Here is a 16,078-nt window from a genome sequence, read left to right as displayed (position 1 = left end):
AACTGGGGCTGGGGACGGCTTTCCATCCTGGGAAATTCAGCAGCGGTATTGGATGCTTCCTTCTGAAAGACTCACCCTTGTCTAACTAAGCCTGGGGAAGTCCTTTGGCCGGCGCTGGGCAGGGTGTCAGACCAGATGTTTGTGCTTCACCCATCTGACCTCTGGATCGATGGAGCCGCGAACTGTCCTTTGTTCGCCTGTCCTTGCGGTCGGACACCCGCTGCCACATCTGTGACAACGGGCCCTGCTGCGGACAGCCAGCGGCCTGCAGGGCTTGGGGGGGTTTCCCCTCCACCCCCAGGCTGGTGGGGGTGTCAGTGCCCAGGGTGCTTCACTGACCCCTCCCCTGCAGCAACAAGGGGTCAAAGCCATTCTCTTCATGCACTCACTTTGTGGGCGCTCAGCGTTGTGTTGTCCAGAGTCTGACGTTTCTCTGCTCTCTGGGGAGCAGAAACGCCCCCCCTTTTTTTTTTTTTTAGGCAGGCGGCCAAAACAGGTGCTGCCCCCAGGCGCTGAATGAGCATTTTCAAGCCTTGCTCCATCCTTGTAGTGAGCACTGTTAGAGCTCTGCTCCCAGGCACAGCACTGTGTGCTCTGCCCCATCCCAGGTGCCACCTCAGAGGACTCACATGTTGGGTGGTGGTGGCTGAGCTATTTGGGTTCTCCCTCCTGTCATCTGTGCCACTGCAATGTGACATTTCACCTTTGGGGGCTTTTTCACATGAGTGACCCCGTTGGGCAAATACTTGGTAGCTGAAGGAAAAAAGTTGTTGGAGAGAAAAGGCACTGAAGGTCCCGTTGTCTTGTTTCACACTTACCCAGCTACTCTGCGGTGGAAACCAGCTGGGTGCCAGCAGCTGTCACCTCCCTGGCTGGCATGGCGTGTCCCTGCAGGGGTGCTGCCTGTCCCCCCATCTCTCCCATCTCTCTGTGGCTTCTTCCCCAGTCTCCCCAGTGCAGGGCTTTGCTCCTTGCGGACTCTCCCTGGACATCTGTCCTGGCCTGGGGACATCATGGCACAGGGACAAGTGGGTGTGCGGAGCCAGCAAGGCCGGGCTCGGCACTGCCCTGGTGTGATACGGGGAATATTATAATTTGATTTTGCCTGTGCTTGGAGTGGGACAGCTTTAAAGATGTTTTTACCAAGTTCTTTAAATCCACGTCCCGTGAGTCAGAACTGCGTCAAGAATTAATTATTTTCTCCAAGAGGAGTAAACAAAGGCTCAGCCAATGGGTTTTTACACATCTGTAAATCCCTGGCAGTGTGAGCGGATAGATGGGGCCAGCAGCCCTATGCATCTCACCAGTGTCTCTGCCGGGGGCGGTTGTGCTGAGGCATCCGGCCCCAGTGCCTCTGCTCTCCAAGCAGGATAAATCAGGAGGTGATGGAAGAGTGCTCCATCCTCCGTGTCCGGGAGAGGTACCTCCCATGAATCAAGAAGGTATTTTTCACCCTAAGGAGATGTTTTCTCCTGCCTGGGCTGCTGGGGTGTGATGGGGCACGGACACGTTCCTGGCAGGGCTGGGTCCAGCCAGTCCCCTCCTTTGCTGCCCACCAGGATGTGGGTTTTGGGGAGACTTTTGCCTTGTGCATTTGGGGAGGGCAGCTTGGAGGGCAGCGTTCGTGCTCCAGGTGTTCTTGGTGGGCAGCCAGGTGTGTCTTCTGGCAAGAGGGACTTACTGCAGCCAGCAGAGCCCAATGATGTTCACAGGGGAGGGTTTCCAGCAGGATGGGAAAAGCCCTGGTGCCCTGCGAGGCTGCCCGTGGTGGCGGCCGGTCTCCCGTGGGAGCAGCAGTCCCAGTGCTGGCGGCAGCAGCCCATCCCCACCATGGGACTCTTACTCTTGCTGCGTAACCCACTTTGCCCTGTGGACAGTGAGAGGTATCGTACGCCTCTCCTGCGGGCAGGCTCTGCACCCGCTGACATCAAACCAGCTGGATTTGCTCCAGCTTCCTGGTTTGGAGGAGCAATGCTGCTGCTGAGCCCCGGGCTGTACTCGCCCTCTGCTTGAAAGCAGCCCACCTTGGGGACAGGTAGCCAGGAGGTCATGTCTGGGCTGTGGTGATATTGCAGCCTCTGGGCTCTCCGTAGCACTGGAAGCTTGTCAAGCTTTCCAGGGTGTGCTGTGGTCCGAGGTGCTGTGGAGGAGACACGATGACCGTGCATGAAGCTGTGTGTGCAAGCTGGTGCTCTGCCTGGTGGGCAGGTGTGGTCTTGAGGTCATCTGTGTGGCCACCCTTGGCCCAGGCTATATGTGTTGCCTGCCATAATTTCCCTGTGCATCCCAAAGCCCGCGGCCCATCTGCTCCAGCGTCGCTGACATTGGTGCAGGGTGCCGGTGGTTTCTCATGGCTCGGCCATCGTGGCCGCCGGCTGGCCCAGACTCTTCTATGGTGGCAGCAAGACCTGCCAGGATGCCCTGAGGGAGCAGCACTTCCTGAAAGAGCTTTGCAGATGAATGCGAAGAGGAGCTGTGATGGAAGAGGACTGAGGGTGGCTTTGGGAAGTGGGAGAAGAGCAGTGTCCTCTTCTTCTAGTGCTCCTGGGGGTCTGGGCACATCCTTGGGTGCTCAAGCACGTGGCATAGGTCAGAGTCCCTCCCTGAGCAGGAGATGGGACTTGAGCCCTCCAGAGATCCCTTCCCATGATGCTTGTGGATTCAGGGATCATCAGGAGTGCAGCAGCAAGGGGAGGATGAACTTGCTGCTCCCTCACGTGTTTTCCTCCTGCAGACATTGATTTATAAAGGCTGCTTCATGCTGAGTAGGGAATTTGGGGGATGGTGCATTCCCTGCACAAGACTTTTCGCCTGATTTCCCATGTCAAGGCTGAGGACGTTGTCAGGTAGCGCCTCGGTCACCCTATGCACTAAATTTTGGAGGTGTGGTACTTTTATGAGGCTCAGGCAGCAAGTCCTAAACCCTGCAAAGCTGTAGGTGTTTGTCTGCACATCCTTTGGTGCTCAGAGGATGCAGGGCTGCTCTCGTCTTGGCAGGGTGGTTTTGCACATGAGGAGGGAGTGGGGATGCAGCCAGTGGATCCTTCCACAGTCCCCACCGTGCACCCGTGCAAAGAGTGCTGGACGTCTGGGGTGCCAGCGAGAGGGTGCAGACACAGCCTGTCTCAAGGGCATGTCTTCCCCGTGGGGTCCACAGGTGGCCGTGGGTGAGTTTGCTTCTGGATGCGTGTCTCTGGGTTTGCATGGGCAGTGCCAGCCTCCATGGTGTCGCTTCAATGTCACGTGCTGGAAGGGCGTGGGGGTGCTAGTCAGTGCCGAGTCTAAAACCATGCATTGCAAGGGGACAAGGTTCTCCATGCTCACTGATTTCTGCAGCCTCTCCTGGGGCAAGTGGTGGGGAGAGCTCCCTGCCTCAGTTTCCCTGCCAGCCACTGGAGAAGAGTGATACCTCCTCCTTGCACAGTCATGCACTGAAGGAGCTGGGCGGTGCTGCAATATGTGCATGAGGCTTTTTCCCACAGTGAGAAAAGGCAATGAAACAGGGACCTCCCCCACTGCAGAAGCCCAGTGGCCGCAGTCTGTCTCGACTCCTGCCCGTAGGGCACTCCCAATGGCTTGTGCTTGCCTGTCCTGCAGTGCACAGAAGCTGATACCTCTAGTGCTTTTGTCCTCAAAGCTTGCTTGAGGGGTGTCCCCACTGCTGCACCTCCTTGACAAAACATTTGAGGTGCAGAGCAAGGAAGTAACAGTGCAGCATGGGTAGTGTGGGGCCAAACCGCCTGGTTTTTGGCCTGGAGAGCTCTCGGCACTGGATGTGTCCTCCCAGATGCTTGTCATGTTATCCTATAACCTGTCTGCTCAGCTAACACCCCAGGCGTCTCTCTGGTTTGACTCCTGCCAAGATGTTGGCTGAGTTGTCTGGGTGGCCGCTGCGGCTTTTGTAGAGCCAACAGGTTGCTTCTCTCCTGAGGTTTGTTGATCATGCCTAGGGGGCAGCAGTACTAGTAGAGCCGCCATGGCTTCTCTGCAGGCAGCACCTCGAGCACATGCTATAAGCATCCTTCTGGTTGGGGAAGGGTTTGCTGAGCAGCTGGAAGCGTCGGCATTGCTTTGCAGCAGGTCCCCGGAGCACTGGGGCATCTCCATGCCTGGAGCTCTCCCAGGCTGAGCTGGGCAAAGCCCCAGCTGCCCCTGTCTCATGGTGGGGATGATGTTGGACCGAGACCCCTGAGCTCCTTTCCACCAGCCCTATGGGATGCTACAGGATCATTCCCGATTCTCGGACTGCACCTTCCCTGCTTGGTGCATGGCAAAAAGTGTTGTCAATGGAGAGAAGAGCTGTTGGTCCTAGGGCTGCCCTCACCCTGCAGGTCTGTAGGGGCTCTGCTGACCACATGAAGGAGTTACTTGAGAGGAAATAGTTGTCTTGGGGGTGATGCTAACGTAGCCCCAACACCACGCATCCCTTGCTCCTGAATGGAACAGGGTGAGCAGCTGCCCGGGGCAGTGGGATGCTGTCAGTGATCTCAGGCGCGTCCGTGGCTCTTGGCATCTGCTGGTCACTGCTGATCCCCAGCCTGGAGCTGCCATATCTGCTTATCCCTCCTGGCTTTGCTCTTTTTTTTGCCTGGTGCGTTGGGGCATCTGCCTTTGCTGCCTGACTTCACACTTGAGCATCCCCGTGGGCTCACCTTTCCACGGTTCTGGTTGTGTTTACTTTTGGTGTATTTAAAAATTCCACTTTTTCTCTCCTTTATGTTTGCTGGCAGTTGATTTTTTTCATTGATACATCCTTTAGCAACTGTCTGCATCTTAGAACTGCTAATTTGCTGCTGCCAACTTCCCCCAGTTTTAATTTATACAATATGTTTGTTTTTACTGCAATTTTTCTCTTTCATTCAAAGCCAAGATAATTTTTAGCTAAAGACGCCTCTTTTATGATCGCAGATTTATGAGGTTTTGGCAAAACCTTCTTAAGCTAGCTGTAATTACTCTTTATTATTTTTGTTTACATTTCCCCTCTAATCAATTTTTGCTAATAATCCTTGTCAAATTTTGGAAATTGCCTCTTTTCCACCTCCGGGTGTGTTTCTTTTTGGTGGGTGCAAAAATCACTTCCCAAATATGTGTGATCAGATTATGGTTGTCTGTACCTGTGCAATGGCTCATCCCCGGTTCATTGATGAGCTCCCCTTCAGCTGACAAAATGAGGTTTGCTCTGAGATTACCCACATTGGTTGTATTGGTGGAAGTGAGTCTCCGCAAGCATTGGGGTCTCCAGGACCCCACCCCAGTGGCAGCCTGGGCCCCGGTGTGTGCTGTCTGCCAGCCCTGTGAGCAGCAGAGCTGGTTCATAAGCTGCTGCCACCTTCTCCAGGCTGGTCTGCAGACCTGCAGATAGGTCCCAGCGTGGATGTTCACTCCCATGCCGGTCCCTGGTCCCCCAGCTCCTCGATGCAGCCCTTGCAGGTGATGGCAGCTCTGCTGCAGCACAATCGCAAGCCGCACCTGAGATTTCAGCCCTGGAGGGGCTTCTCTCTCCTTGCAGTCCCACAGCCCATCCCCTGCCTGCTTCAGGGATGCTTTTTCCCGATGGAGGGCAGCTGGACTCCTGCTTGATGGGCAGCGCTATGATGGATGGATGGATGGAGCGCATCCCTCTCCCGGGCAGAGCCACCAGCAAGCGGGAGCCTCGCAGCATCCACCGGTGGAGCATCCTCTTGGTTCAGCCTGCTGCCTGGGGAGGTTGTATTAGTGTGCAATGAATTACCCGGGTGTGAAAAAGGAAGCCCTCTCCGTGGTGAGGTACTGAAGATAGGGTTTTCCCAAGGAAGGAAACATTTGCAGCTTGCTAAAAATACCTGCTACCTGCAGCTGTTGACTCTGCTGTGGCTTTATCTGCTGTGGGGGTCCCAGAGGGGACACAAGGTTTGCGTTCCTGGTGTGGCTGCAAGCAAACCCCTGGAGATACCAAAGGGATGGTGGCAGAGAGATGCTTTGACCTCAGGAGGGGCTAGAAGGAAGCCTCCTTGTAGGGATTTTGGGATTTCCTGCATCTGTCCCAAAGAGAGGCTTCCCATGGTCAGGAGCCTGACCCAAAGCCCCCTGCTGTTGATGCCAGCCCAGGGCATGGGGCATCCTTCTGCGACTTGGCAAAAACAAACCTGCAGCTGGCCCCGTGGTTCCTCCCAAGCCGTTCACACTTGGAACTGCCAACCAGAAGCAAATGTAAGGCTGTCAGTAAAAACAGTGAAAAGCAGAAATACTTGGCTGTCAGGTAGATGCACAGAGCCAGACGTGCATCCTCACTCAACCATGTGCTCTGCATACTCAGTGGCGGGGATGTGTGAAAGGGGGTCCAGGGCTCTGCACAGCAGTGCCTGAGCAGCGGGAGCATCCTCAGGCACCGGTGTTTGGGTGCCCAGGGGCAGGTGGCGCAAGTCAGGGGCTGTTTGGTACTTGTTGTTTGCTGGAGGACTCCCCATCCCAGCTCGCTGGGGCTGGTGTAGCCTGTCTGCCTGTGCAGCAGTGCCTGCCTGTCCCTGCCTGTCCCTGTGCTGCCATCACCTCCCTGCAGGCTCTCAGAGCTCTGATATGAACTTGTTGCAGGGGACTGGCTGGGGCCTGGGATGCTCGGAGCAGGCGTCTGGGCTGCAGGCAGGGGCTGGCTCTGGTGGGGAGTGTACACCATCACAGCCCTCCAGGCCTGGGCAGCAGCAGCTTTGGGCATCCCTCTGCTCCGGGCAGCTCCCCACGTTGCTTTGCAAAGAGCTGTTCACAGAAGTTAACCAGGTTGATCTGCCAGGCTTGCTCGGCTGCACCAGGGGCTGGTCCTGGTCTTTAATTCTACCTCACTGGACCTGCCTCCTTTCGCTCCGGCCATGCTGGTGGCTCTGTGTGGCCCTGCCTTTAGCACAGAGCTGTGCATTGCAGCTGCGTGTCACTGCATGGTGGTGGGGCTTTTGCTGGAGCTTTGGCTGTGTTTGGAGATAATATCTTTCCCCCGTAAATGTTATTACCCTGTATATGTTCAGGCAGGGGGAGAAGGGGATCACCATCTGTGTTTTCCAATAAAAGCAAATTAAAATTGAAGCCCATTAAGGATAGCTCAATTGGGATGCTGAGCAGTGCTCTGGAGCCTGCTGGGAACAAGTTGCTTGCAGCCCGTGCCACCATGCAGGGTGGCAAAACCTCATTTAATGCAAGTGATGCTGGGAGGTGGGACGGGGGCTCACTGCACACGCCATCCCCACTCCAGGTGGCCAGAGCTGGCCAAAAACCCGTGCTGTGGGCTCATGTCGCTCCTTGTGGTCCCCTCAATGCTCATCACATCAGATGATGGGCAGGAGTTAGTGGGGAAAAGGGATGGAAGTTGTGCGAGAGCTGAGCACGTGCTCCTTACTGATGATGCTCTGCAGACTTGAGGCTTTCTGTTGCATCCCAAATCTCCTGAGGTCACCTCATCCCTGTGCGTGGAGATACAGAAGAGTGGGTCTGGGATTACAGGATGCTGTGTCTGGGATATAGGAGACTGGGTCTGGGGTATTGAAGGGGACTGGGTGGTGCGGCCCTGCACCCTGGGCATTACGCTGTGTACCAGTTGGCCCCAGGGCACGGTGGTGGGAGCAGGTTGTTATTTTAAAAAGCCACTCTTTCCCTCGGATGCTGCAGTCAGGAGCCATATGTGGCATCCACTGCTGCACACCAATGGTTGTGGCCCCCTGTTTGGGCTGCAGCGGTGACAGCCATCCCTGCCACAGGGTCAGCCTGTACGGTGGCTGTGCGATGCTAGCAACTGGACTGGGGCAGCACATGGTAGAGGCTGCCAGCTCCTCTGGGGTTGAAGCATCTGCAAAAGGAGCTCATGAGCATGGTGTCTTCAACCTCCTAGGGCACCCCTGTGGCCCCCAGGGAGGAAGAGGGACCTGGAGGCTGTGGAGGGGGACCTGGGCCTGCTCCATCCTCCTGGGAGATGGCTCGGTGGGGAATTTGGTCTGCTGCACCTGTCCTGATGGGGTGGATGAGGCTGGATGCGAGTGAGGACAGCACTTGCTTAATGCTGGGATTCCCTCCTGCAAGGTCCCTCTCAGATGATGGGGTCAGTGCCACTGTAGGGACCGAGTCATTAGCACTGACAGTAGCAATGGCTGTTAAGCGTCTGCATCTGTGTCTTCTCTGTGTGGCTACCGCATTCCTGGCAGCAGCAGGAGGGCCCCTGCTTGCTGGCATTTAGCATCTGCATTGTCTCTTCCCGGCAGCCTGCCCTCGGCTGAACTCGGACCACCTACAAGTCCTGGCTCCTTTTGGGACAGATGCTGCCAGCAAGGACCATGGGTCCCTGGTGCTGCTGGAGCAGCTTTCTGGGGTCTCTGGTGGGGCTATCATGTTTCTGCTGACCTCTGGGGCAGGCGGTGTTGGGAAACTGGGGCCAGAGAGGATATATCTGCAGCGATGACTGGGGGCGATGTGGCAGCTGGACGGAGTGTGGTCATGTGTAACCTGCTTGAGGCTAACCTGCTTTAGCAGAGGGGTTGGACCAGATGATCTCCAGAGGTCCCTTCCAACCCTTACTATTCTGTGATTCTGTGATCCAGCCTAACCTTCTTCTTCAGCAGAGGCCTCAGGCTGAAAGATCACAAAATCTGAATTCCCAGCCCTTCTCAGCTGAGAGGCAGAGCTGAGACATACCCCTACCAGCTGGGCAGATGAGAGGGGCAATGCTTCGCGCTTGTCTGCCTGGCAGTGACGGTGTCTGGATGGGATGATGGTCAGCTGGGTGCTTAGAAAGCAGGACACACGCTTGGATGACTTGCAGGACCCCTGGGGCTCTTGAGTTGGGCTTTCACCTTGGTTTTGAGCTTTCCAGCAGTGGAGTACTCAGCACTGTGCAGGGCACTGCCTGCAATGCCGACGACTTCAGAGGAGGGAGAAGAGGGGCTGGGAAGCTGCTCCTCCCAACGTGGTGGCTTTGGGCCGCAGCCGTACTCAGCCCTGGCTCTTGACTCACCCGTTGGCATGCCATACGCCTGGTGGCCAGGAGCAGCTCTGCTCTGAGCCCCGTTTTCCTTCTTTCCCCATCTAGGAAAGGCTGGGAGCCAAGGGCCTCAGTGGTACCCCTTTCTGCACAGCAGCATCAGCTCTGGGTTTGGTCCCCAGAGGACAGGTCCAGTGATGTGTGTGGTCAGACAGGTTGTGGGGGGATCGGGGGAAGGGAGGGATCCAGGTGGGAAGGGGGAAAGCGTAACCCAGCTCGTGGCAGCCCCCCAGCAAGTTGTGGAAAAACACAGGGGGAGCGTCCAGTGAGGCTCCTGCACTGCTCTGCTAAGGGCAGGGTGTCTTGGGGACACATCCCTTCGTTTGACACCAATCCTGTCTCTGTCAGAAGCAGGTGAGCATCACCCAGTAGATGGGTGAAGGCATCCCAGCGGGCACTGCTGAGCCCCACCAGCTTCCAGCACCATCCCCTACTCCCTTGCTGGCTCTGGGGCTGGCTCCTGTTTCACAGGGCTTGCAGGCAGGCTGGGGTGCCATCCTGGTGAACTAAGCGGCCAGAGAGGCTCCATGGCTCCCCCAAAGCGGTGACATCTTTCCCTTGCCAGCACTGTGCGGTATCTCTGGGGTCAGGCCTCCCTCCTCCATGCCTTGCTAGCCCCCAGGACTGTCAGCCTGGAGGGCTGGCTGGGAGGTCAGAGTTGCTCTTGACGATGATGATGCTGGATGTCACCCTTATGCTTAGGTCTGGCTGGACCTAATTTTTCTGACCAGGTACCTCTCTGCTGGATCCACAGCGCTGGGACCACTGGCACGACCTGGTCCGGCTGCCCTTGAGGTGGCCTTTGAGGCTCGGTGTGGGGTGGAATGCCAGCAGTCCCCATCCTAGCTCAGTCAACTGCCTCTTCTCGCTCTCTATCAATCACTCTCCCTCTTGGAGTTTAAGTGGATCCCTGAGTGAAGTATCCAAAATATCCTGTAGCCGACGGCTCACAATGCAGTGTGCTGTTCCTGCGCCAGCGGGTCGGCCGGGGGAGATTGGGTTTCAGTTTGTTCCGCTGGCCATCGGCCAGGCAAAGCAAAGCTGGGGGCTGCAGAGAAGGGCCACTGGGTTTACTCAGCCCCTCTCAGCTCTCACTGGCAAAAATATTATAATAATGCTTCAGTAAAGCACAGGAGGCAGAGAGGGGCCTTTCAACTTCTGGAAGGGTAAACAGATCTGTGGCAAGGGCTCCTCAGGGTGGGGGACAGATGGGTTTCTCATTAGCTGCCCTCCCCTGTATGGGGATGTGGTGGCTGTGCCTGCGGCCAGACTGGAAATGAGGTTTCAGGAGCTGTGTGCCTGTGCGGAGGAGTTCGTCCCAAGCTGCTGCATCTGCGGTGCAGATCCTGATCTTGCTCCACCTGGATGGACGCTGGCACTGAGCATACCTCCAGCCTGGACTGATCTGATGAAGTGTGTTAGGTGGGCTTCCAGGCCACATCTGGGAGATGGAGATGAGGCACAGTCTCCCCCACTGTGTATCTCCCTTGGGATGACTTTGCTCCCAGCCTATTGGTCTGGGCAACTTCTTGCCTGCTTTGCACAGCCAGCACTGGCCACAGCTGATGGGATCCTGGGTCAACCTAGAAGCTCACTCCCTGTGTTATAATATTGTACTAGGATTAAAATACTGGCAAGTTTCCTACCCTGAGAGAGGAGCTGGCGTGAGAAGTGAAAGGGGAAGGGAAAAACTTGTGGGTGGAAAAATGAGGGTGGAGGCTCGAGCTATCTGTGGGGCTATTTATTTGCCCAGCTGTTTCTTTATCTGGATGAGTTTGAAGCCTGTGAATGTGAAGGATTTGCCAGGACTTCTGAGAAACTCGGGGACACATGCTCTAAATTGATCTAAATTGGCAAAACTCCATGGAAGTTATTTTTCTGGACATAGAGAAGTGTGCCTGCAAAGTGCACAGCTCCTCTGTTAATCCCTTGCCCCTCCAGCCTCTCTGCTGCTGACCTTTGGTCCTGTCACTCTCCATCCCCAGTCCTGGCCATCCCACTGCCAGCACCCAGTATCATCCATCTTGTCCTCCCCTCCCAGACCTGCCCGCCAGTCTCAGCTCTGACCTGTCCGGATGGGAAAAGCTGGTGCAGCTGAGATCCCCACACTCATCTCGCTTGTGGCTGAGCAGCAAGAAGGCCATGCAGAAGCGTAGGAGCCCCCCACCCACCCAGGTCATTGGCATAGCAGATCATCAGCTTGAAAGTGTCTTGGCAGAGCTGTTGAGCATCTGGAGGTGGTGGTATGGTGGTGATGACGCACCTTTAGATGCAAAGTGCTCGAGCCGGAGCCCTGGCATGCCCTCTTAGCAAGCAGCAGTGCTGGTGACAGGCCCCAGCGCTGGCAGAAAGTTGCTTATTGAAAACATCTTCAAAGTGAAAAGGACAGGCACTTATCTCCTAACTGTCCCGTGGGGAGCAGTGTGGTTTCTGGTGGGAAGCGGGCCAGAGTTGCGTCTGCTGGTTTCGAGCAGCTGCAAATTTATTTATGATGCCGTGGGTAGCATGTGAATCTGCAGATAAACACGCGGGAGGGAAGAACACAAACAACAATATTGAGAAAATGCTGCTCTGGAGAGAGCATTTCACTGAGCTGCAGCTATCGCCAGCCACCAGAGATGGGCCAGGGGCCAGACACGCACCCCTGTCGCTTCTACACGGCTTAGCTCCATGTCGTCACTGTCATTGCTGGGGGGTTGCTCTGTCCTGGATGCCAAGGGAGGTCTTTATGGCACTGCCGAAGCGGCAGCCCCTCACACTGTTATTTGGTGCTGCCAAACTGGCAGGATGGCACTGTAAAAGTGTTGGCTGTGACAGCAAGTGAAGCTGCTGAGTTTGCTGGTTGAAGCAGGCATCTTCTCTCCGTGGTTGGGAGGGCTCTAACAGCTGGGCTTGGGGTTGCTCACCCAGAAATGGGTCCAACTTTATTGTCTCCAGCCAAGGAGTTGGTCCTTTTGGGTGCATGGAGCAAGGTATGAGCGTGGGGCAGCCCACAGGTAGGATCATGAGACCTGCTGGCCATGGCAGCCCACTATGGGTCACCGTGGGTACAGAAGTTGCAAGCGACTGAGGTGCTGAGGGCAGACTCAATGGGACTGCTGCAGGTGGAAGAACTGCCTCTGGAGGATGTTGGGTTCCTATTTTGTGGGGCTTATCATGCCTTGTGCGGGGCTTGCACCCGTAGCAGAACTCTGTACAACTGTCATCTTGGTGCCTGGAGTCACCCATCCACTCAGAGATGTCCATGAGTATCTCCTTGGTTATTATACCTCGATGGCCAGAAGGAACCAAAGTGACCTCCTGCTCAGTGCGTGCTCCTGGCTCACCCAGGATGGTGAAGGATGCAAATAGTGCAAGATCTGCATGTCTTGGTGATTACTCTTTAGGGGAGATTACCTTCCCTGGTAAAATTTAATCTCATTTTCCACGTGTCTTACTGGGTTCAGCTCCCAGGCAAAGCTGTAGCTGTAACTTCCCTCATGGGCTAAGGAGCTGCGTTTGCTGCTCCTTTCTCCTGGCGTAGATCCTTGCAGACCACAATCAATCATCTTGCAAACTCCTCTTTGATGAGCTTCCGCAGTCCCCCTGCAGCAATAAAAACCCGTCCAGCTTCAGGAAGACCCTGGGGAAATCTCAGCCTTTCTCTTGCTCAGCTGAGGTGGGTGGTAAGGCCTTGTCTTTCTTAAACCTTCCAGGTTTACTGGTTGCTAGTTTGGACTCCGTGCCAGCACTTTCAGGATGGGATGTCAGAGCGGGGCTTGGCTGTGTCTTCATGGGGTCTTCCTCCCACTGCAGTGTGCCACCATGGCATCTGGCTGTGGAAATTTGGGGAGGTCTGAGCCTGAGAGAGAGACACAGAGAGAAGCCCCTGCAGATGAGGGATGTGTTGATTCATTGGACATCACTCCTGATTTTGTTTACTGGAGAAAATTAATGCACTGCTTTTGTCTGGAAAGATGAAACTTCTTAGGAATGAGACAGCGATCTACCCTGGAGGACCATATGGCCTCCTTGGCCTCAGGTGGAGGGTGAGGGGTGTTCCTGGCCAGATATACAGGCAAGATAACTCTGTGGCAGGCTGTTATTTCAGCAATACGGTGTTCTGAAGTCAGCCATCAATGGAGGGTGGAGCAAACCCACCACCACCACTGAAACCCGTCCTGGCTTCACATCCACTTTTGCAGTCAGTGCGGCTAACCAGGTTTGCTGTGATTCATGGGGACCAGTTACTCACAATTTTCCCTAGTTCAGGCGACTGCTGCTAAGTGCTAACGTGCCAACTCATCTCGAAATGGACTTTAGCCAGAGCAGCAATTCGGTAGAAAAGCTGTGCAGAAAGGGGCGCATTGGGATGTTACAGCTGAGTGCAATGGAGACCACAGTCTTGGGGTCCACCCTATGCAAAGAAGGTTGATAAACAGGAGCCTCAAAGAAAGGAACCTGTTTTAGGGTGGAAGAATAAGGAAGCTCAGCTAATTTAGTTATCTTGGAGATGATTCGTTTGCCACCCTTAAGCACCACCAGAGGGAAAGGGGGTTTTGGATAGCACAGTCTTTGTACAAGGAAAAGGAAATCTAATAGCTAGCAGCCAAACAATGTAAATTCAGACTAAAATTAATGGCAAATCTTTTTTTATGAGATGATAATTGACCATTGGAAAAACCTGCTTAAAATCTGCAAATTTCTACTTCTTGTCTTGTGTCAAAACAAGATGTCCTTTGGCCAGCTGGGGTAGATGCATAGCTCCAAGGAGATGTGCAGTTCTTTAGCTGAGCGTGCGGGGCAACGGCGAGGGCTGTGGGCAGCGTGCTCTGCATAATGCACCAAGCACATTTCAATTGCACTAAGTTTTCATTAAATACAAGACTTTTAAAAAGTCCAAATTCCTCCAAATACTGTTTTTATTTGGGGAATTAGTTATACTGTTTTAGAGTATATCTTCTTTTACATTATAGTCACTGCTATTAATATACTTACTATGCACCACTGACATTGATAGTTAAGGTAACAAATTTAAGGTTTCTTTAAAGTAATGCAGCTTCTAGCTAGCACTGAGTGAAAAATGTTGTTTTCCTTTCAGATCAAAGTGCCACTGGTGTTTTAATGAAAAAGCCAGACCCTCCGATAAGATAAACACTATTATTGAACTATGTAAACAAACATTTAGTTTAAAGAGAAATTTCATAAATCTGAATGACGACATTTCTTGACTAGCTGTTTTCCACAACTCTTCCTAGTGGGAAAATTTAAAAGAACTATTTTTGCTTTTTACTCTTGGAATAAGACCAGGTTGTGAAATCCTGGTTTCCTGTGAACTGGAGACCGCTGGCTTTTACTAGGAGTAACAAACAACCCACGGTCTGAAAATGATTTACTGCCAAAAGTAGGTGCAAGGAGCGTATCTGTGCTGAGGCACTTCTTGGCTTGCCGAAGGGAAGAGGGGAGTTCATGTGCGCTGTTGGGCAGGCTGAACAGCGGTTGTTTCTGCATCCAGGCTTGTCTCTTAGATGATGGGTCTGCTCAAGGCTGAGCTTCTTTTCCTTCATTTTTGTTCATTGTAGTGGAAGTGGAGAAGGTGGAGATGCTTTTGGGGGATTCGTGGCAGGATGCTTGTTTTTTTGGTGGTAAGGAGCAGCAACAGGACACGGTCACAGCCAGTAACTCTCCGTCCCTGTTGGGGCCATGGGAACTGACACCATTTGTTGGGTTATAGGATGGTAGCTGGAGATCTCCACTATATTAGAGTTCTCATGGTTGATCGTTCTCAGTGAGCTGACACAGAGTGGGTGTTCATCTTATGCATAAGATACTTTGTCTTGAGAGCTTCAGAGCCCTGAAGCTGGACTGTTTCCCTGCCTGCCCTGCACTAACTGGGAGGGCAGGGAGAGCAAAGCTGCAAGCCAAATTTCGTGTTTGTGTATTGCGTGTGTGTCTGCTGGATGTTTTCCAGCATCCCTGCAAATGCAATTGGCATCCCAAGTGCACACACTGAAATCAGGGGCAGACTCATGTTCTCCCTACAGAGCAGAGGGATAGAATTTCTTCTGTGGGCATCACCTTGGTCTCAGCCACAGAATCACTGGCCGTTTGCTGGCCTGTACAGTCTGTCCCACAAGCATAATGCTTTTCCCATGCCCAGCCTCGGTGTGCTGAAACTCTTGGGTATGATTTCTAAATACCATTTCCGAAACACCAGAATATTGTCCTATTATCTTAAAACCTCAGCATTTGGCACAGTGTTGAAAAACCCCTGTGCTGCAACGAGCATGCAGCTGCAGACCTGGAGTTACCCAGACCTGGACAGCTACCCATATTGTGGAAACCATTCATGGAAGTATCTGTCCAGTATATTTCTGATGGGGCCACCTGGCCTGTTCACGTGCTGGATGGAGAACACCTACATACATTAGCCCACATACTGAGATGCCATAACCTGAGCATCCCTTCTTATGCCATCAGTGTAGTTAGGCCAACCTATAACTATTTGGGATGAAAAAAACCTTCTGTTCTGGAAGTGTGACAAGCTATAGAAAGGATGAGGAGGCTTTGCTGCCCGCCTGGCTTAGGGAGACTTCTCCTCTGTACTGGTCAATGGTAGCGTTGCTTGACCTATTTCAACCCAAATTGTCTGGAAAATCAGCTTTAACGTTGCTTTATTTTTTTAGTACTTTTAAGTCTTAAAAGTGCTGTTCCTTCCCATGTGCTATCGCATTGCCAAGGATTCTGCCTACTATGCAAAACACTCGAGAAAAAACTATCCTGCTTTTGCAAAAGAAACTGGAAGGTGATGGAGGAAACCTGCTCAGGCTGGGCTCCTTATCTGCAGCAGCAGAGCTGCTCCAGGGCTGTGCTACCCTGGCTCTCGATTTTGAGGAAGAAGGTCCAGCTGGGCTGGTGGGTGGAAGTGCACGTGCCCCCATGCATTGCAGGAGATGAGGGAGCCAGGGAGCAATGGGCAATGATTGGGGAAGCAGATGGGTGAAGGGACTGATACCTGGCAACTCCCTGGCTGAGAGGTGGCCAGAGGGCTCAGCACAGGCTGCTTGATGGCTGCAGTCCTGGGCTGGCTCATCTCCACCCCTT

At 53.8% G+C, this 16,078-nt stretch overlaps 1 protein-coding gene across 3 annotated transcripts in view; it reads left to right on the top strand.

The window, feature by feature from the left end:
- EPHB2 (EPH receptor B2) overlaps positions 1-16,078 on the top strand; it is a 136,082-nt gene that overhangs the window by 23,005 nt on the left and 96,999 nt on the right. The gene's annotated exons all lie outside the window — the stretch shown is intronic.

The sequence above is a fragment of the Leptosomus discolor genome, chromosome 20 (genome assembly GCF_034619465.1).
Source record: "Leptosomus discolor isolate bLepDis1 chromosome 20, bLepDis1.hap2, whole genome shotgun sequence".
Taxonomy (NCBI): Eukaryota; Metazoa; Chordata; class Aves; order Leptosomiformes; family Leptosomidae; genus Leptosomus; species Leptosomus discolor.
The sequence above is the reverse complement of the archived record's forward strand: the minus strand, read 5'-3'. Positions and strand labels throughout refer to the sequence as shown.